Below are 20,079 nucleotides of genomic sequence, written 5' to 3'. Positions count from 1 at the left end.
GGAGGAACAATCTCCGTTTCAGGGGGATACCCGAATCAGTCCTCGCCGCAGATATACCAGCTTCTGTCATGGAGATATGTAAATCCCTACTAGGCCCGGAGCATCAGACGGATATTATTATCGAACGCGCTCACATAGCGCTGAGGCCTAAACCGAAGCCATCCGAACCACCCAGGGATGTTATATGCCGCTTTCTAAATTTTCAGGTCAAAACTGCGGTGCTGGAGATGGCCAGAAACCAGGATACATTATCATATGAGGGATCGCCTATCACGATTTTCCAGGACCTTGCTCCTTCAACTTTAAGAAAACGACGAGCCCTGAAGCCCCTAACTGATTGGCTTCGGTCCAATAAGATTTTGTACCGGTGGAACTTTCCATTTGGACTTACCTTCACACATGAGGGTCGTCGTCTCACAATCTCAGCGTTCACTGATCTAGCTGGAATTTTTGACCATCTTCAGATTCCACACATGGACATTGAGAACTAGGAATTATATCAAGACATCCTAGAATTACCGGAGCTGCCCGTGATCACCCCCTTTGAACATCCACGCACTCGAAAATCGCAGAAATCCAAAGGAAGAAACAGACAGTTAACCCCATAAAGACCCTACACCGTGACTTCTTAATTCCTTACTATATGTTAATTAACATGCCTGTCTGAATTCTCACATACCTATTCTTCTTATACGAGACTCATTTGTTCTCATATTCTTAACCCTATACTGCTTGCCTCCTTCCTTCTCCCTCCATGCAACCTCTCATACTCATTTATAATGTACATGTCTAACAAGAGGCCATTCATGGTCATTTCTCATGTGCTTGTCTGGGAACCTCACTTATGAGGCTGTATACGGTGCATTGGGGATCACAAATAGGTTATTTAACCTTTTCCCCCCTACTCCATTCTGTGATGACCCGTCCTTTAAGGTCTATCTCACAGATAGTTTTTCTTTCCATTTTTTATTCTGTTAATTGTTGTTTTGTTTTCTCTGTTATGAAGGTACATGTACTCTGTGCTTTAAAGTCTCTTCAGAAACAAAAGCTCCCTCTGGACCTCACCCTGCTTACCCAGCTCCCATCTGGTATTCTCTACAAAGTCGCACTCTCCTGGGGGAGGAGGGACATTCAGCAAGGTAATACACTACACACTAAACACAATGGCTGACCTATCCTTTGCGTCCTACAATGTCAAAGGCTTTAATTCGCCTTCAAAACGGAGTCAGGTTTTCTCATTGTTACGCAAACTGGGAGCCACTGTCCTTCTCCTCCAGGAGACGCACTTCAAATTTAACCAGTACCCCAATCTCTTGTACGGCCACTATTCACAGTGGTATCACTGTGGCGGCAATTCATCTGCATCAGGGGGGGTGAGTATTGGGTTTCAGGGGAGAGTCCCTTTCCAATATAAGTCACATATGCAGGACCCTGAAGGTCGCTACATTTTAGTTAAGGGCAACATTGGCCCTCAGATCTATACTATCATCAACCTTTACGCACCAAATACTGGTCACCACAGTTGGTTTTCTAAGGTTTTTCCTATCATTAATTCCTTCGCTGAAGGCCTGACCATAGTAAGAGGAGATCTTAATGCAACCTTAAACCCTCAATTGGATTCCTCAACTTTAAAATTGGCCCTATCCCTTAAAACTTTGCGGTACATTAGAGAGGGGTTTTGGAACCTTCACCTTATAGACGTCTGGCGTACGCTACATCCTACTACAGCAGATTACACTTTTTACTCAAATGTCCATGGCTCATATCAACGCCTGGACTACTTATTTGTATCCAAAGAGCACCTTCAATACTGTAGTAACCCTCAAATAGGTTCTTTACACCTTTCTGACCATGCCCCTATTTCCCTATCACTTTCTGCCCCGATCCCCAAACAATATAAATTTAAATGGCGCCTAAACGAATCCCTATTGGGAAACCAGTGCACTAGAAATAAGATTGCTGAACTTCTTGAGGAATATTTCACCTTAAACAAAAACCCTGACATCTCTGCTCTATCATTATGGGATGCCCACAAACCCTTTGTTAGGGGACACTTCATAAGCATGGGAGCTCACCAGAAAAAGAGAGAACCAAAAAACTAGACCTTATTTGCCAGAAAATACAATCCCTGGAATCTTTACATAAACGCTCATTCTCTGCACTACAACTCCAGGAACTGTCTGGTTACAGAGCTGAATTGAAATCCATGTTGCAGCAATCCACAGCTAAGCTTTTTCTAAATTCGCAACATAAGTTTTTTGCTCACGGAGACAAAACATCTAAATTTATGATGAGTAGGATAAGAAAAAGAAGAGCAGCAAACTACATCCACCAAATATCATCCTCTCAAGGTTCTCACCTATATTCCTCCAAAGAAATAGGTGCTCAATTTAGAGAGTTTTATGAAGCTCTATATAATCTGCCCCAAACACTACCCCCTGAGGCCCATACATCCATCCTCTCCTCCTTCCTAGACTCATTATCAATCCCGACTATCCCTGAAGATCAGAGGCAGATGCTGCCATCCCCATTCACTCTTAGAGAATTCAAAACTGCTTTAAAACAAACGCCTTCTGGCAAAAGCCCAGGCCCTGATGGCCTACCAGTACAATACTATAGAACATACCAACAATGCTTACTCCCTCACCTACTTGAGGTTTGTAACTTATCTTTACAAGGGAAAAAATTATCTAGGGACATGACACAAGCCCATGATTCCTAAAGAGGGAAAAGACCCAAAGCAATGTGCCAACTACAGACCCATTTCCCTCCTCAATATAGATCTTAAGCTACTTGCGAAATTATTGGCTAATCGATTGTCGGTTTTCCTTCCTTCAATAGTACATGGGGATCAGGTGGGCTTTATCAGGGGCAGAGAGGGAAGAGACAATACGGCTAGAGTACTGAACATTGTACATTTTTCTGCTAACCGCTCCAGACCTCTCCTACTGCTAAGCACAGACGCAGAAAAAGCATTTGATAGAATAAATTGGCTTTTTCTGAAACATGTCCTTCACCGGTTTGGCCTACCTGATCCTTTTGTACAAGCTACCTTCGCAATGTATGCTCAAGCCTCAGCATCTGTCTTGATCAATGGCGACCTATCTGACCCCTTCACTATCCAAAATGGCACTAGGCAAGGCTGCTCCCTATCCCCTATGCTATTTGTTCTGGGTTTGGAGCCACTCCTCCTGAAACTGAGAGCGGCCAAAAATATTCGAGGAGTGTTCCTGGGAGGCAAAGACCATAAAATAGGCGCATTCGCGGACGATATCATGATCATGACATCTAACCCTAAAGACTCATTACATATCATTCAAAAACACCTAGATTGCTACAGCTCTTTCTCCAACTTTAAAATCAACAAGCAAAAATCTTTAGTAGTATGTGTGGGGATCCCCCAATCGACCCAAAACAGCTTAAAAAGAGATTCCCCTTTCAATTGGTCCTCCCCTTATATAACATATCTAGGGATTAAAATTAGCTCAAACACCAAAGATCTGTTTACACTAAACTATACCCCATTATTAAAAGAAATCTCCTCTAGCATAGATAAATTAGATATCCCAACCATCTCTTGGTTTGGACGAAAGAATCTACTAATGTCTTTAATACTCCCCCGCCTTACATATCTACAGCAGGTTCTGCCCATCCCAGTTCCCAAAGCCTACTATAACTCCTTAAGGAAATTATTTCGCTCATTTATATGGAGAGGGAAAAAAACAAGATTGTCTTACGAACTCCTGTCTCGTCCTAAAAGTTTCGGAGGTATAGCCCTACCAGACCCAGAGTTATATGGGAAGGCAGTCCTTTTGTCTAGAATAATAGAATGGCTTAGACCTAATAGCACAAAACCCTGGATAGCAATGGAGCAGGAATTAGTAAACAAACCATTTAGATCCCTACTATTAGGCAACAAAAGCACATGTAATTTACCCTCCTCACCGTATCCTATCATTCAAGCCACTATGAATGTGTGGAAATGGTTTCAATCTTCTCACTGCTCAATACCCTTCCCATCTCCTCTTCTTTCCATTAGGGATATACTGGGAACAGCACTGCCTGAAGTAATAGATTGTACCCCAAGGGACTTGAGGGACTCAACGCATCCAATTCTATCATTTTTTGATTCCAATGGTTCCTTAGTCCAATTCAAGGAGTTTCAAGCGATCTTAGATACTGATCGCAGACATATCTCCTCCACATCTTATATACATGCATTCATCTCTCAACACGTAACAGTGAGTGACATTTATCGACCTTTACTTTGGTCTGAGGCTTTAATCTCCAGCCCTATCCCCCCAAAGAAACTAATCTCACAACTCTTCAAAAGGCTAAACATTCCAGCGACTTCCACTAAACCAGCGTTTGTTCGCCACTGGGAAAGGGATTTGGGACAGGAGATCTCAAGCTCCATAATATTAGATGTATTGTCTTCTCCACACTGCTCATCCAGATGTGTACGCATACAGGAAAATGGATAAAAGATCCTAACCAGGTGGTACAAAACCCCTGATATCACCTCGCTATACTCGGCTACAGCTTCCGACAAATGCTGGAGGTGCGGTAATAGTAGAGGAACTTTTTTCCACATTTGGTGGTATTGCCCGATTATTAAGACTTGGTGGGAAGAAATATTCCAAATTAGCAACTCAATATGCAAGACTAAAATTCAAATGTCAGCAAGTAAAGCCCTACTTAACCTTGATTTGGATTTGGACAAGGCAGACCTCCCAATGCCTTTCCTCTTCAAACAGCTTCTGATGGCAGCTCGACTATTAATCCCAAAATGTTGGCTGTCACCTATCCCTCCCTCTATAGAGCAATGGAAACTGAAAGTGGATCAAATCTTTCGCTTTGAAGAACTTTCCTCATGGGAGGCTAGGAATCATCCAAAATTTCAACGCCACTGGCACCTATGGCAAAAATTTAGACACCCGAGCTATGCATAAAGTACAGCTCTACATTCCGTTAGATTGGAAATTCCTAATGATATGGGTCTACTTTGGAAAGAAAATAAATTACTTATAAACCACTTGTCAACCTCTTTATATTGCCCTCATCTGGTGCGCCCCACTATTGATGTTATTGATATTATATCACTTGTGGCTAAACATTGAGGTTATAGTAACTGTAAACTTGTGATAATGAGAATGTCAAACTTGTATTTCTGTGACTTTAACTTTTATCGCTGTATCTGATGTATACCTTATGTAATAACATATATAAAATTTTGCTACACAACTTTGCAAGGTGTAAAAGCACACATTGATATACCTTGGTAATGTTATAAAAAATTAAAAATTTAAATAAAAAAAAAAAGTTTTAGTGTCTCCATAGTCTAAGAGCCATAGTTTTTTTCAGTTTTTGGGCAATTATCTTAAGTAGGGTCTCATTTTTTGCGGGATGAGATGACGGTTTGATTGGCATCTATTTTGGGGTGCATATGACTTTTTGATTGCTTGCTATTACACTTTTTGTGACGTAAGATGACAAAAAATGGCTTTTTTTACACCGTTTTAATTTTTTTACGGTGGTCATCTGAGGAGTTAGATCATGTGATATTTTTATAGAGCCGGTCGATACGGACGCGGCGATACCTAATATGTATACTTTTTTTTATTTATGTAAGTTTTACATAATGATTTCATTTTTGAAACAAAAAAATCATGTTTTAGTGTTTCCATAGTCTAAGAGCCATAGTTTTTTCAATTTTTGGCCGATTATCTTGGGTAGGGTATCTTGTTACAATTTTGGCGTACATGCGACTTTTTTTGATCACTTTTATTACCTTTTTTTGGAAGTAAGGTGGGCAAAATTTCAATTTCATCATAGTTTTTTATTTTTTATTTTTATGGCGTTCACCGTTCGGGTAAAGTAACATGACCGTTTTATAGATCAGGTCATTACGGACGCGGCGATACCAAACATGTGTAGGGAATTTTATTTTTTTTCATTTTTAATCAGTGATAAATGTGTTTTTTGATTTTTACTTTATTTTCACTTTTATTCACTTTTTTTTTGACCCAGACCCACTTGGTTCTTGAAGATCCAGTGGGTCTGATGTCAGTATAATACAGTACAGTACAATATATATTGTACTGTACTGTATTTTACACTTTGTCTGAACAGATCTATGCCTTTTAGCAAAGATCTGTTCAGCACCATGGACAGCAGGATGCCTGAGACGGCGTCCTGTTGCCATGGGAACCTTCCCCGTCTGCTCAGTACTGGCCAGAACTGCGCAAACGGGGAAGGGTAAGGAGGGGATCTGTCGGGGGGCTGTCTGGGGGCTCTCCCCCTCTCCATCGATGGGAGAGGGAGTGAGCTCCCTGAGCTGTTAACCTTTTCCATACAGCGGTCCGTACGGACCGCTGTATGGAAAGGGTTAAACGGCTGACATCGCATCGCAGATGTCAGCCGTTTATACCAGGGTGCCAGCAATGTGCTGACACCCTGGTATACCCACTAGACGCCAACCGCCCGCCTCCCGCACCAACCGCCCTGGTATACCCACTAGACGCACCGCCCGCCTCCCGCACCGCCCGCAACCCTCCCCCTGCACCTCCCACCGGGCTAAAATCATTTAGGGGTGCAGGGGGGGGATACAGATATATTTTAGAAATACTAAAGTTTCTGATCCCCGCGGTCAGGGACCGCGGGGATCAGAAAATGCAGAAATCGCAGCAAACCGCAGGTCTGAATTGACCTGCGGTTTTCCGCGATCGCCGACATGGGGGGGTCATGGGACCCCCCCGCGCATTTAGCCTAGGTGCCTGCTCAACTATTTGAGCAGGCATCAGGTTCTGATCACTGCCGGCCGGACGGCAGTGATCGGAACAACACAGGGCGTACATGGACATGGACCTGTGTCCTTAAGTACCAGGGCACAAGAGCGTACCTGTACGCCCTATGTCCTTAAGAGGTTAAACACACAAACACGTGTGTGCAACTGACTGCTATTTATTCACAGTCAAAATTGTTGTTTTTCTTTAAATGGAATCGAATGTGACACCAGATATGAGTTGCGCTGGTGACACTGTGCACTTGCAGGGCATGAAACACACGCGCGTGACGGCAACTGACTGCTATTATATTACAGTCCAAAAATTATTATATATATTTTTTTAAATGCAAGCTACTGTGACACCAGTTATGAGTGGTCGCACTGGGCAAGTGGGCACAGTATACACTGTGAGCCTGACACACGCTGGCAGGCAGGCAACTGCAATTAGATTACACAGAAAAAAAAAAAAAGCAGACTGATGTTCTAGCCCTAAAAAGGGCTTTTTGGGGTGCTGTCCTTACAGCAGAGATCAGATGAGTCTTTCAGGACTGTAGTGGACACTGAATACACTGGCCTAGCTATCGATTTCCCTATTAAATCAGCAGCAGCTACACTGTCCCTCCTCTCACTAAGAATGCAGCTTCCGAATGAATCTAAAATGGATGCTGTCCAGTAGGAGGGAGGGTCTGCTGCTGATTGGCTGGAATGTGTCTGCTGACTGTGAGGTACAGGGCCATTAGGAACCCAGCTCTAAGTTGAAATCGCAATGCGATTAATATAACCTGTATTAATCGCATTGCGATTACAACTTAGATCTGAGTTCCTAATGGTTGTATTGCTAGAATTGACGAATATAACGAATAAAGCACTATATTCTCAATCTCCTTATATTCTAGCAATACAACCATTAGGAACCCAGCTCTAAGTTGAATTCGCAATGCGATTGATATAATCTGTATTAATCGCATTGCGATTACAACTTAGTCAAATTTGTGACACTGCAGCTTCCGAATGAATCTAAAATGGATGCTGTCCAGGAGGTGGGAGGGTCTGGGAGGGAGGGTATGATGCTGATTGGCTGGAATGTGTCTGCTGACTGTGAGGTACAGGGTCAAAGTTTACACAATGATGACGAATAGGGGGCGGACCGAACATCGCATATGTTCGCCCACCGTGGCGAACGCGAAAAAGCGATGTTCGCCGGGAACTATTCGCCGGCGAATAGTTCGGGACATCTCTAGTGGCAAGGTGACATAGTGTGGATATGGCAGCAGCATCCGGTGACCACAGTGTGGCAAGGTGACATAGTTTGGAGATGGCAGCAGAAGCTGCATCAGGAGACCACAAAGTTACCCAGTAACAGAGTGGGGTGGGGAATAGCAATACCAGTACCCGCCTTCGAAGGTGGGTGAAAGAAGGAGCACTTGGCATCAGATGTGTGGCATCAGGCGAGTGGAAGCATCAGAATAGTAGCTGAGGCAGGTAGTCAGAAGAAACCGGTCTCTTGTATCAAAGTGTTGGTGTGGCACCATGGATTATCTAATCTGATGCATCAGGAATTGGTGGTTGGAAATCCTGGCTGATCGACGCCTGATTGATTTTGACAAAGGTCCGTCTCTCCACATTTTGGGTGGACAGGCGAGTTCTCCTTGGGATAACTATGACCCCCGCCGCACTAAACACCCCCTCTGATGCCTCTGATTCCATGGAAAACTCTGCTAGTTGATGCCACAAATCCAGTTTGGCTACCCAGTAGTCCAGTGGATATTCAATGTGGGGTGGCAGGGTGCTGTCCAAGTATGCCACCACCTTCTGGTTCAGGTTCTGCTCTACGTCTAGCTGCTGCTGGTGAGTAGTTTCATCACTATGCGGTTGAAGAAAGCTACTCATCAGCGACTGTAGACTCAGGCTGCTGCAACCAAACCCCTCCCCAGCAGCCATGGCAGTTGAACGTGAGCGCAGAGGGCCCTCCCAGTCAGACCTGTGAGAGGATGGACAATGGCGCAGATAGGCAGCGGCCTTCTGACTACATAGGATGTCTCTGTAGTAGTTCAGTTTGTCCTCCCTCTCGGTGGGTGTAAAAAAGGCCCCCATTCTAGACCGGTAGCAAGGGTCCAACAAGGTGGAGAGCCAGAAGTCATCCCTCTGCCGATAATGGTAACAATTCGGCTGTCACTACTCAAGAAGTGAGCATGCATCATGCCTCTTGTGCAAGTGACTCAGAGGGACTCCCTGCCTCCATCTCCACTGCATACTGCCACGGTGTGTCCGGGTCCTCTGTCTCGTCTTCCTCATCATCCTGTAGCTCCACTGGCTGCTCCTGCTCCTCCTGTCCTGTCAGCTGAGTAGAAAAACCACTACTGCCTGTGCTTTAACGTACTCCTCCCCCTCCTCTTCCAGTTCATCACCCACAAGGTTCATGCTGCCGTGAGATTGGGGCACCATGTCTCCTGTCCCCTGACCAGCCATTGTTACCAGCATTTGTTCCAGGACATGAAGCAGTGGAATGACGTTGTTCATTCCATAGTCCTCGCGACTGACAAATAATGTGGTCTCCTCAAAGGGCCTGAGCCACTGGCTGACATCGAAGTTATACAGTGGAGTACTCCTATCCGCTTTTATCATCAAGAAATTGTTGATGGCCTTTCTCTGTTCGTATAGTCGGTCCAACATATGGAGAGTGGAAGTGTTGCATATCAGCCTATGTTGCGGTATGCCGTTCTGCCACTGTAGCTCAAGGAGGGTGTGTTTTGCGGTTTACGAATGGCTGAACTGCATGAAAAGTTTCCTGGCCATTTTTAGGGTGTCTTGCAGATGGGTGGAAGACTTCAGTAACCACTTGACAACCAGATTGAATACGAGTGCCATGCAGAGCACATGACTCAGCCTTCCTTGACGCAGCGCCGACACCATGTTATTCCCGTTGTCAGTCAGCATGGTTCCGATTTTCAGTTGTCGCAGAGAAAGTCAGGATTCGAAGCATAACACAGAGCAGTTCCTTCCCTGTGTGACTCTGTTTGCCAAGGCAATCCAGGTGCAGAACAGCATGATACCGCCGAGCCCTGCACATATGATATGCTGGAGGGGCACTGTGACTTGTCCCTGCAGACAGTGGAGGCTGAGGACATGGTGGAGGATGAGGAGGCATAGGCGGACATTGTCACAGGACCAACAGTGTGACAACATGGAGGCAGAAGTGGCGTGACCTGGCCAAGTTGCTGTTGTGGCTGTATAGGAACCACATTCACCCAGTGGGCCGTAAAGGACATGTATTGTCCCTGACTGTAGTTACAGCTCCACATGTTGGCACTGCCTTGCACTTTGGCAGACACCGACAGGCTCAAGGACTGGCCCACCTTCATTTCTACATGTGTGTGCAGGGCTGGTGCTGCTTTTTGGCAAAGAAATAACAGCATGGACTCTCCACCTCGGCTCGGCGAAAGCCATCAGTTCTCTGAAAGGTGCAGAGTACACCACTTGGAAAGGGAGGGACTGCGCCGTTGGATGCGTGCAAGCATACTGCTGTCTCTTGCCAATCGCTTCGTTGACTGATTGCTGATGGAATGACTGACGAGGAGGAGCATCTGGACCAGCAGAAGATGGCATTGACAGACACCTCCTTTCGTCTGAGGTGGTGGAACTTTGACTGGCTGAAACTGGGTGCGTGCCACTGGGTTATGTAATGGTAGCTGCGGCAGGCTGGACCACTACATCAGAGCCACAGTTCTCCCAGGCCACTTTATGGTGATGCTGCAAATGTTGACGCAGGGCCGTGGTGCCAACATTTGCACCCTGCCCACGCTTCACCTTCTGCCCACATATTCTACATATGGCCATGTTGACCTCCTCTGGCAGCTTCACCAAAAACTGCCACACCGCCAAGTACCTGATTTTCCCACCAACACTAATCACTGGCTGACTGCTACCACCGCTACCTCTGTGAACCCCTGCACCACTTCTTTCCGGGCAGGTAGGCTGCTACAATGCGGATGTACTACCCTGTGCCCATTTGGCTCCCGACCTCCCACTGCTGCCACCCTGCTGACTCCTGGCCACGCTAGCGACTTGCTGGCTCTGCCACTGGCTCACTGGCAAGCTGACACCCTCTTCTCCTGATGACGAAGCCCCTTCTTCACCCGGCTCTTAAGAGTGATCAGCTTCATAATTGAGTAGTGTCTGCACAACACTGATGTCCTCCTCAGCGGTCTCTGGGTCAGGAGCCTGAACGCTCGCAACACAAGCTCCCGTGCCACTCTCCTCATTACTACTTCTCCGCCTATCGGAGGAAGCAGCGGATGTCTCCTCCAGATCTTGAATGGGCTGTAGCTGCTGAATGTCCTCTAGTAGCTCTTCCTTGCTGAAAAGTGTAGCCGAGTCTACAGCATAGAATACTTCTCGCGGTGAGTGAATTGAAAAGGACAGAGGCAGGTTGAGAACTGGTGAGGGCACAGGGCCTGCTCCTGGGCCCTGCCAACTAAGGGTTGTGTCCGACGAACCCACCCACTGTTGGCTGGGGGTGTCTGATGTCACTTGGGATGAAGTGGATGACCGAGTTAACCAATCAAAAACCGCTGAAGTGCTGATCAAGACACTAGATGACACCGGGAGCTCAGGCCTCTCGCTGTAACTCCTGTTGTCACGCCCCCTTACTCTGCTGCGACCTCTGCTTGAAACAAAAACATTAAGGCCTCTGCCACTCCTCTGTGCATGGCCTGGCACTTCTCTGCCTGACATACTTGTAGCAGAACTAAACAAATTAAATGGAAATTAAAACATCCCTAAAAGCGACAAATATATCTTTCTTTTTGTTCTGAAATAGGCCACAAAATTATTTCTGCACACATAACACCAAATGTGAACTGCGTGTATTTTTCTCTAGAAATATGACAAGAAACGCTTATAGCGCAAATAACACCAAATGTGAATAGTGTCTATTTTTCTTGCATTGTAATGAACTGACAATAAATGTTTGTACCGCAAATAACACCAAATGTGAACAGCATCTATTTTTCTCGTATTGTATTGAACTGACAATAAATGTTTTTACCGCAAAAAACACCAAATGTGAACAGCATCTATTTTTCTCGTATTGTACTTAACTGACAAAAGATGTTTTTAGAGCAAATAACACCAATACTGAACTGACAATAAATGTTTGTACCGCAAATAACACCAAATGTGAACAGCGTCTATTTTTCTCGTATTGTACTGAATTGACAATAAATGTTTGTACAACAAATAACACCAAATGTGAACAGCGTCTATTTTTTCTCGTATTGTATTGAACTGACAATAAATGTTTTTACCGCAAAAAACACCAAATGTGAACAGCGTCTATTTTTCTCGTACTGTACTATAATAGGGCACTAAATGCTTTCACCATATATAGCTGCAGAAGCGAACAGAGTATATATTTCTCTTTTTCCACAGATGTAAGCCACTAAAGACTTTTCAACATAACACTTGTACCCCTGCAACAAATTGCTGGAATGACAGAGCTGTATAATGGCTATTTAGATCTACAAATAATCTTTCCCTGCACTTGTAAATCATATTTTTTTTCCGAATGATGTTTTCTGTATGAAATCACGCCATATCAGCATGGCTTCGTGAGGGATCGGTCATGCCAAACTAATTTAATCAGTTTCTATGAGGAGGTAAGTTCTAGACTTGACAGCGGCGAATCAATGGATGTCGTATATCTGGACTTCTCCAAAGCATTTGACACTGTACCACATAAAACGTTAGTATATAAAATGAGAATGCTTGGCTGGGGGAAAATGTCTGTATGTGGGTAAGTAATTGGCTCAATGATAGAAAACAGAGGGTGGTTATTAACGGTGCACACTCAGATTGGGTCACTGTCACTAGTGGGGTACCTCAGGGGTCAGTATTGGTCCCTATTCTCTTCAATATATTTATTAATGATCTTGTAGAAGGCTTGCATAGTAAAGTATCAATTTTCACAGATGACACTAAACTGTGTAAAGTAATTAACACTGAAGAGGACAGTATACTACTACAGAGGGATCTAGATAGATTGGAGGTTTGGGCAGATAAGTGGCAGATGAGGTTTAACACTGACAAATGTAAAGTTATGCACATGGGAAGGAATAATGCAAGTCACCCGTACATACTAAATGATAAAACACTCTGTAACACTGACATGGAAAAGAACCTAGGAATTTTAATAAACAGCAAACTAAGCTGCAAAAACCAGTGTCAGGCAGCTGCTGCCAAGGCCAATAAGATAATGGGTTGCATCAGAAGGGGCATAGATGCCCGTGATAAGAACATAGTCCTACTACTTTACAAATCGCTACTCAGACCACACATAGAGTATTGTGTACAGTTCTGGGCTTCTGTAAACAAGGCAGACATAGCAGAGCTGGAGGGGGTCCAGAGGAGGGCAACTAAAGTAATAACTGGAATGGGGCAACTACAGTACCCTGAAAGATTATCAAAATTAGGGTTATTCACGTTAGAAAAAAGACTGAGGGGAGATCTAATTACTATGTATAAATATATCAAGGGTCAGTATAGAGATCTATCCCATCATCTATTTATACCCAGGACTGTGACTGTGACGAGGGGACATCCTCTGCGTCTGGAGGAAAGAAGGTTTGTACACAAACATAAAAGAGGATTCTTTACGGTAAGAGCAGTGAGCCTATGGAACTCTTTGCCTGAGGAGGTGGTGATGGTGAGTACAATAAAGGAATTCAAGAGGGGCCTGGATGTATTTCTGGAGCATAATAATATTACAGTCTATAGCTACTAGAGAGGGGTTGTTGATCCAGGGAGTTAGTCCGATTGCCTGATTGGAGTCAGGAAGGAATTTTTTATTCCCCTAAAGTGGGGAAAATTGGCCTCTACTTCACAAGTTTTTTTTTGCCTTCATCTGGAACAACTTGCAGGATGATAGGCCGAACTGGATGGACAAATATCTTTTTTATGTTATGTACTATGTTACTCTCCCTAGCTCCTGAAACGTCTGTTCCAGCACATAGATGATGTGAAATGATTCCTCCCTATCCTTATCGTGCACTTATAAAAAAGGCTTTTTTTTCACAATGAGGTTTTCTTTCACTCTCCCTAGCGCCTGAATAAACATCTGTTCCTGAACAAAGTACGATGGTGAATGTCAGAATCTAAGATGGCCACCGTATTTATAGGGCTGTGACATCACCGGGCTGGCTGGCTGCTGATTGGCTGCATGCATGGCATTATGGGTCATCCCACGTATGGGTCATTCCTAGAGTTCCATACCCCATGTCCTCACACGTGTAGCCGCTAATGTTGATCGCTAATATTCTAATCACTAATTTTTATCGCAAATAATGTAACTTTGAGAATTTGCGAATGTAAGGAAATATTCTTATCTTCCCCTTATTATGTACCCCAGGTACAAGACTTCGTTATTCAGCTTGATTTGATTCTTATATCTGACGTCAGAGAGAGTGATAATGAAGCAAGATAGACTGCTGTGTAGTTTCAAAATGACTCTGAAGGATTTATTATCTCGTGAGACTTATATAGTCCTAAATGACATGATGTTTAAGTTAAACAGTAACACATGTTTTTAGCCAGCTAGTTATCCTTTCTTCTACCAGAGTCCAAGGCTATCTATATCATGCGAGAAAAACCTCTTAGTAATAGCTATCATATGGACTTTCACCTGCTACGTGTCCTTGCTTGCGTAATATATTAATGTATGGGACATGATGTAATATAAGCTTATATAAAAATAGGTTTTGGACTGTAATAGAATCCTTCAACCCCCTCTTAAAACCTATTTACATATATCTATATAATGTGGGTTTTTTATTTTGTTCCTTTCTAGTTCTTCCTTTGTTTGCTTGTAAGCCTTTAGGTATTCCATATACCCTTCAGGAGTATAATCCTCAGGCTTTGTTGGGGTTGTGTTTACCTCTTCTACCTCTACTGGAGTATAGAGGAATGTTGAGTGTACCCCTCTTTCGGCCACTTTTTTACATATGGTAAGAAGGGAGGGCACACACTGTAGACAACAGCAGACACTTACTATTGCAGTGACCACGGCGAGTGCCACTCCTAAAACATACCTTATTTGACCAAAGTCAGGTATCCAGCCAAAAAGCCAGTCCCACCATCCTTGGTCAACATCTTGTTTTATATGTTTTATCATCTCTTCTAGTTGGCCTATTTTATCTTTTATTCCACGGGAGTGATCTAATAAATTGGAACAACACATCCCTGGAACGCTGAGCATCCTACACCATGTTGGAGCAATAAATAGTCAATAGTTGCCCTATTCTGCAAGATAGCCTTTTTATACGATTGTATATCCAGCATCATATCTTGCAGAACTGCACTAGTGACATTTATCTGTTTTACCATACAACAGGCAAGTTTTGATATTGTCCTGTGGTTATACAGTGGCGGAAATAATTATTTGACCCCTCACTGATTTTGTAAGTTTGTCCAATGACAAAGAAATGAAAAGTCTCAGAACAGTATCATTTCAATGGTAGGTTTATTGTAACAGTGGCAGATAGCACATCAAAAGGAAAATCGAAAAAATAACTTTAAATAAAAGATAGCAACTGATTTGCATTTCATTGAGTGAAATAAGTATTTGAACCCCTACCAACCATTAAGAGTTCTGGCTCCCACAGAGTGGTTAGACACTTCTACTCAATTAGTCACCCTCATTAAGGACACCTGTCTTAACTAGTCACCTGTATAAAAGACACCTGTCCACAGAATCAATCAATCAAGCAGACTCCAAACTCTCCAACATGGGAAAGACCAAAGAGCTGTCCAAGGATGTCAGAGACAAAATTGTAGACCTGCACAAGGCTGGAATGGGCTACAAAACCATTATCAAGAAGCTGGGAGAGAAGGTGACAACTGTTGGTGCGATTGTTCGAAAATGGAAGGAGCACAAAATGACCATCAATCGACCTCGCTCTGGGGCTCCACGCAAGATCTCACCTCGTGGGGTGTCAATGGTTCTGAGAAAGGTGAAAAAGCATCCTAGAACTACACGGGAGGAGTTAGTTAATGACCTCAAATTAGCAGGGACCACAGTCACCAAGAAAACCATTGGAAACACATTACACCGCAATGGATTAAAATCCTGCAGGGCTCGCAAGGTCCCCCTGCTCAGGAAGGCACATGTGCAGGCCCGTCTGAAGTTTGCCAATGAACACCTGAATGATTCAGAGAGTGACTGGGAGAAGGTGCTGTGGTCTGATGAGACCAAAATAGAGCTCTTTGGCATTAACTCAACTCGCTGTGTTTGGAGGAAGAAAAATGCTGCCTATGACCCCCAAAACACCGTCCCCACCGTCAAGCATGGGGGTGGAAACATTTTGCTTTGGGGGTGTTTTTCTGCTAAGGGCACAGGACAACTTATTCGCATAAACGGGAAAATGGACGGAGCCATGTATCGTGAAATCCTGAGCGACAACCTCCTTCCCTCTGCCAGGAAACTGAAAATGGGTCGTGGATGGGTGTTCCAGCACGACAATGACCCAAAACATACAGCAAAGGCAACAAAGGAGTGGCTCAAGAAGAAGCACATTAAGGTCATGGAGTGGCCTAGTCAGTCTCCGGACCTTAATCCAATCGAAAACCTATGGAGGGAGCTCAAGCTCAGAGTTGCACAGAGACAGCCTCGAAACCTTAGGGATTTAGAGATGATCTGCAAAGAGGAGTGGACCAACATTCCTCCTAAAATGTGCGCAAACTTGGTCATCAATTACAAGAAACGTTTGACCTCTGTGCTTGCAAACAAGGGTTTTTCCACCAAGTATTAAGTCTTTTTTTGTTAGAGGGTTCAAATACTTATTTCACTCAATGAAATGCAAATCAGTTGCTATCTTTTATTTAAAGTTATTTTTTCGATTTTCCTTTTGATGTGCTATCTGCCACTGTTACAATAAACCTACCATTGAAATGATACTGTTCTGAGACTTTTCATTTCTTTGTCATTGGACAAACTTACAAAATCAGTGAGGGGTCAAATAATTATTTCCGCCACTGTATATGGCCAACCCTGGTACCCCTATCAAAGATACCCCTTAACTAATGTATTCTGCTCTAGAGAGGAGATTCACATTATAATCACAATTTTCTGGTAACTATAGGGAATAGAGTTGAGCGAACACCTGGATGTTCGGTTTCGACGAGTTCGGCCGAACTTTCGAAAAATGTTCGGGTTCGGGATCCGAACTCGACCCGAACTTCATCCCGAACCCGAACCCCATAGAAGTCAATGGGGACCCGAACTTTTGGGCACTAAAAAGGCTGTAAAACACACCCGGAAAGGGCTAGAGGGCTGCAAAAGGCAGCAAAATGTAGTTAAATCCCCTGCAAACAGATGTAGATAGGGAAATGATGAGTTAACATAAAATAAATAAAAATTAAACAATATTAATTGGAGTGAGGTCCCATAGCACAGAATCAGGCTTCAAGTCACCCACCAATGGAGAAGGTCACTTACTATTATTTTGACCACAGCACCCAGACAAAGGAGAGAGGTCCCACAGCAGAGAACCAGGCATCATGTCACCCACCACAGGAGTAGGCCACCATTTAGTTACTTTGACCCCTACACCCAGACGGAGGAGAGAGGTTACACAGCAGAGAATCAGGCATTTAGATCACCCACCACAGGAGTAGGCCACCATTGAATCAGACCCCGGCAACCATGTCAGATGGCACAAGCATAAGCTTTATATCAATCAGCACAGGAGAAGGCGACTTTGACAGACTTTGACCCCTACACCCGGACGGAGGAGAGAGGTTTCAAAGCAGAGAATCAGGCATTTAGATCACCCACCACAGGAGTAGGCCCCAATTTAATGGGACCCCGGCAACCATGTCAGATGGCACAACCATCAGCTTCATATCAATCAGCACAGGAGAAGGCGACTTTGAAAGACTTTGACCCCTACACCCAGACGGAGGAGAGAGGTTTCACAGCAGAGAATCAGGCATTTAGATCACCCACCACAGGAGTAGGCCCCCATTGAATCAGACCCTGGCAACCATGTCAGATGGCACAACCATCAGCTTTATATCAATCAGCACAGGAGAAGGCGACTTTGAAAGACTTTGACCCCTACACCCAGATGGAGGAGAGAGGTTTCACAGCAGAGAATCAGGCATCATATCAACCACCACAGGAGAAGCCACCATTTAGTTACTTTGACCCCTGCACCCAGGAAGAGGAGAGAGGCACCACAGCACATATTCTGGCATCATATCAGCCACCACAGGAGAAGCCACCATTGAGTTACTTTGACCCCCGCACCCAGGAAGAGGAGAGAGGCACCACAGCACATATTCTGGCATCATATCAGCCACCACAGGAGAAGCCACCATTGAGTTACTTTGACCCCCGCACCCAGGAAGAGGAGAGAGGCACCACAGCACATATTCTGGCATCATATCAGCCACCACAGGAGAAGCCACCATTGAGTTACTTTGACCCCTGCACCCAGGAAGAGGAGAGAGGCCCCACAGCACATATTCTGGCATCATATCAGCCACCACAGGAGAAGCCACCATTTAGTTACTTTGACCCCTTCACCCAAACAGAGGAGAGAGGTTCCACATCAGAGAATCAGGCATCATATCAACCACCACAGGAGTAGGCCCCAATTTAATGGGACCCCGGCAACCATGTCAGATGGCACAACCATCAGCTTCATATCAATCAGCACAGGAGAAGGCGACTTTGAAAGACTTTGACCCCTACACCCAGACGGAGGAGAGAGGTTTCACAGCAGAGAATCAGGCATTTAGATCACCCACCACAGGAGTAGGCCCCCATTGAATCAGACCCTGGCAACCATGTCAGATGGCACAACCATCAGCTTTATATCAATCAGCACAGGAGAAGGCGACTTTGAAAGACTTTGACCCCTACACCCAGATGGAGGAGAGAGGTTTCACAGCAGAGAATCAGGCATCATATCAACCACCACAGGAGAAGCCACCATTTAGTTACTTTGACCCCTGCACCCAGGAAGAGGAGAGAGGCACCACAGCACATATTCTGGCATCATATCAGCCACCACAGGAGAAGCCACCATTGAGTTACTTTGACCCCCGCACCCAGGAAGAGGAGAGAGGCACCACAGCACATATTCTGGCATCATATCAGCCACCACAGGAGAAGCCACCATTGAGTTACTTTGACCCCTGCACCCAGGAAGAGGAGAGAGGCCCCACAGCACATATTCTGGCATCATACTAACCACCACAGGAGAAGCCACCATTGAGTTACTTTGACCCCTGCACCCAGGAAGAGGAGAGAGGCCCCACAGCACATATTCTGGCATCATATCAGCCACCACAGGAGAAGCCACCATTGAGTTACTTTGACCCCGGAAATCTACAGTAAGTGAATTTAAACATGCCTGGGCTATCCTAACATAAAAAAAGAAATAATATAAGGGCAGACTAGATGGACCAGGTGGTCTTTTTCTGCCGTCACTCTTCTATGTTTCTATGTTTCTATGTTTCTATGACCCCCGCACCCAGGAAGAGGAGAGAGGCACCACAGCACATATTCTGGCATCATATCAGCCACCACAGGAGAAGCCACCATTGAGTTACTTTGACCCCCGCACCCAGGAAGAGGAGAGAGGCACCACAGCACATATTCAGGCATCATATCACACACCACAGGAGAAGGCCTCTTTCAGTGATTTAGGCCTTTGGACCCAGACAGAGGAGAGAGGCACCACAGCACATATTCTGGCATCATATCAGCCACCACAGGAGAAGCCACCATTGAGTTACTTTGACCCCCGCACCCAGGAAGAGGAGAGAGGCACCACAGCACATATTCTGGCATCATATCAGCCACCACAGGAGAAGCCACCATTTAGTTACTTTGACCCCTGCACCCAGGAAGAGGAGAGAGGCACCACAGCACATATTCTGGCATCATATCAGCCACCACAGGAGAAGCCACCATTTAGTTACTTTGACCCCTTCACCCAAACAGAGGAGAGAGGTTCCACATCAGAGAATCAGGCATCATATCAACCACCACAGGAGTAGGCCACAATTTAGTTTATTTGACCCCTGCACCCAGGAAGAGGAGAGAGGCCCCACAGCACATATTCTGGCATCATATCACACACCACAGGAGAAGGCCTCTTTCAGTGATTTAGGCCTTTGGACCCAGACAGAGGAGAGAGGTCAGAGATTAGCTTCATATCCCCCAGCACAGCAGAAGACCGCTTTATTTGACTTAGGCCTCAGCACCCAGACAGAAGACAGAGGTAGCA

This window comes from Bufo bufo, chromosome 5, assembly GCF_905171765.1.
Source record: "Bufo bufo chromosome 5, aBufBuf1.1, whole genome shotgun sequence".
Lineage (NCBI taxonomy): Eukaryota > Metazoa > Chordata > Amphibia > Anura > Bufonidae > Bufo > Bufo bufo.
The sequence above is the reverse complement of the archived record's forward strand: the minus strand, read 5'-3'. Positions refer to the sequence as shown.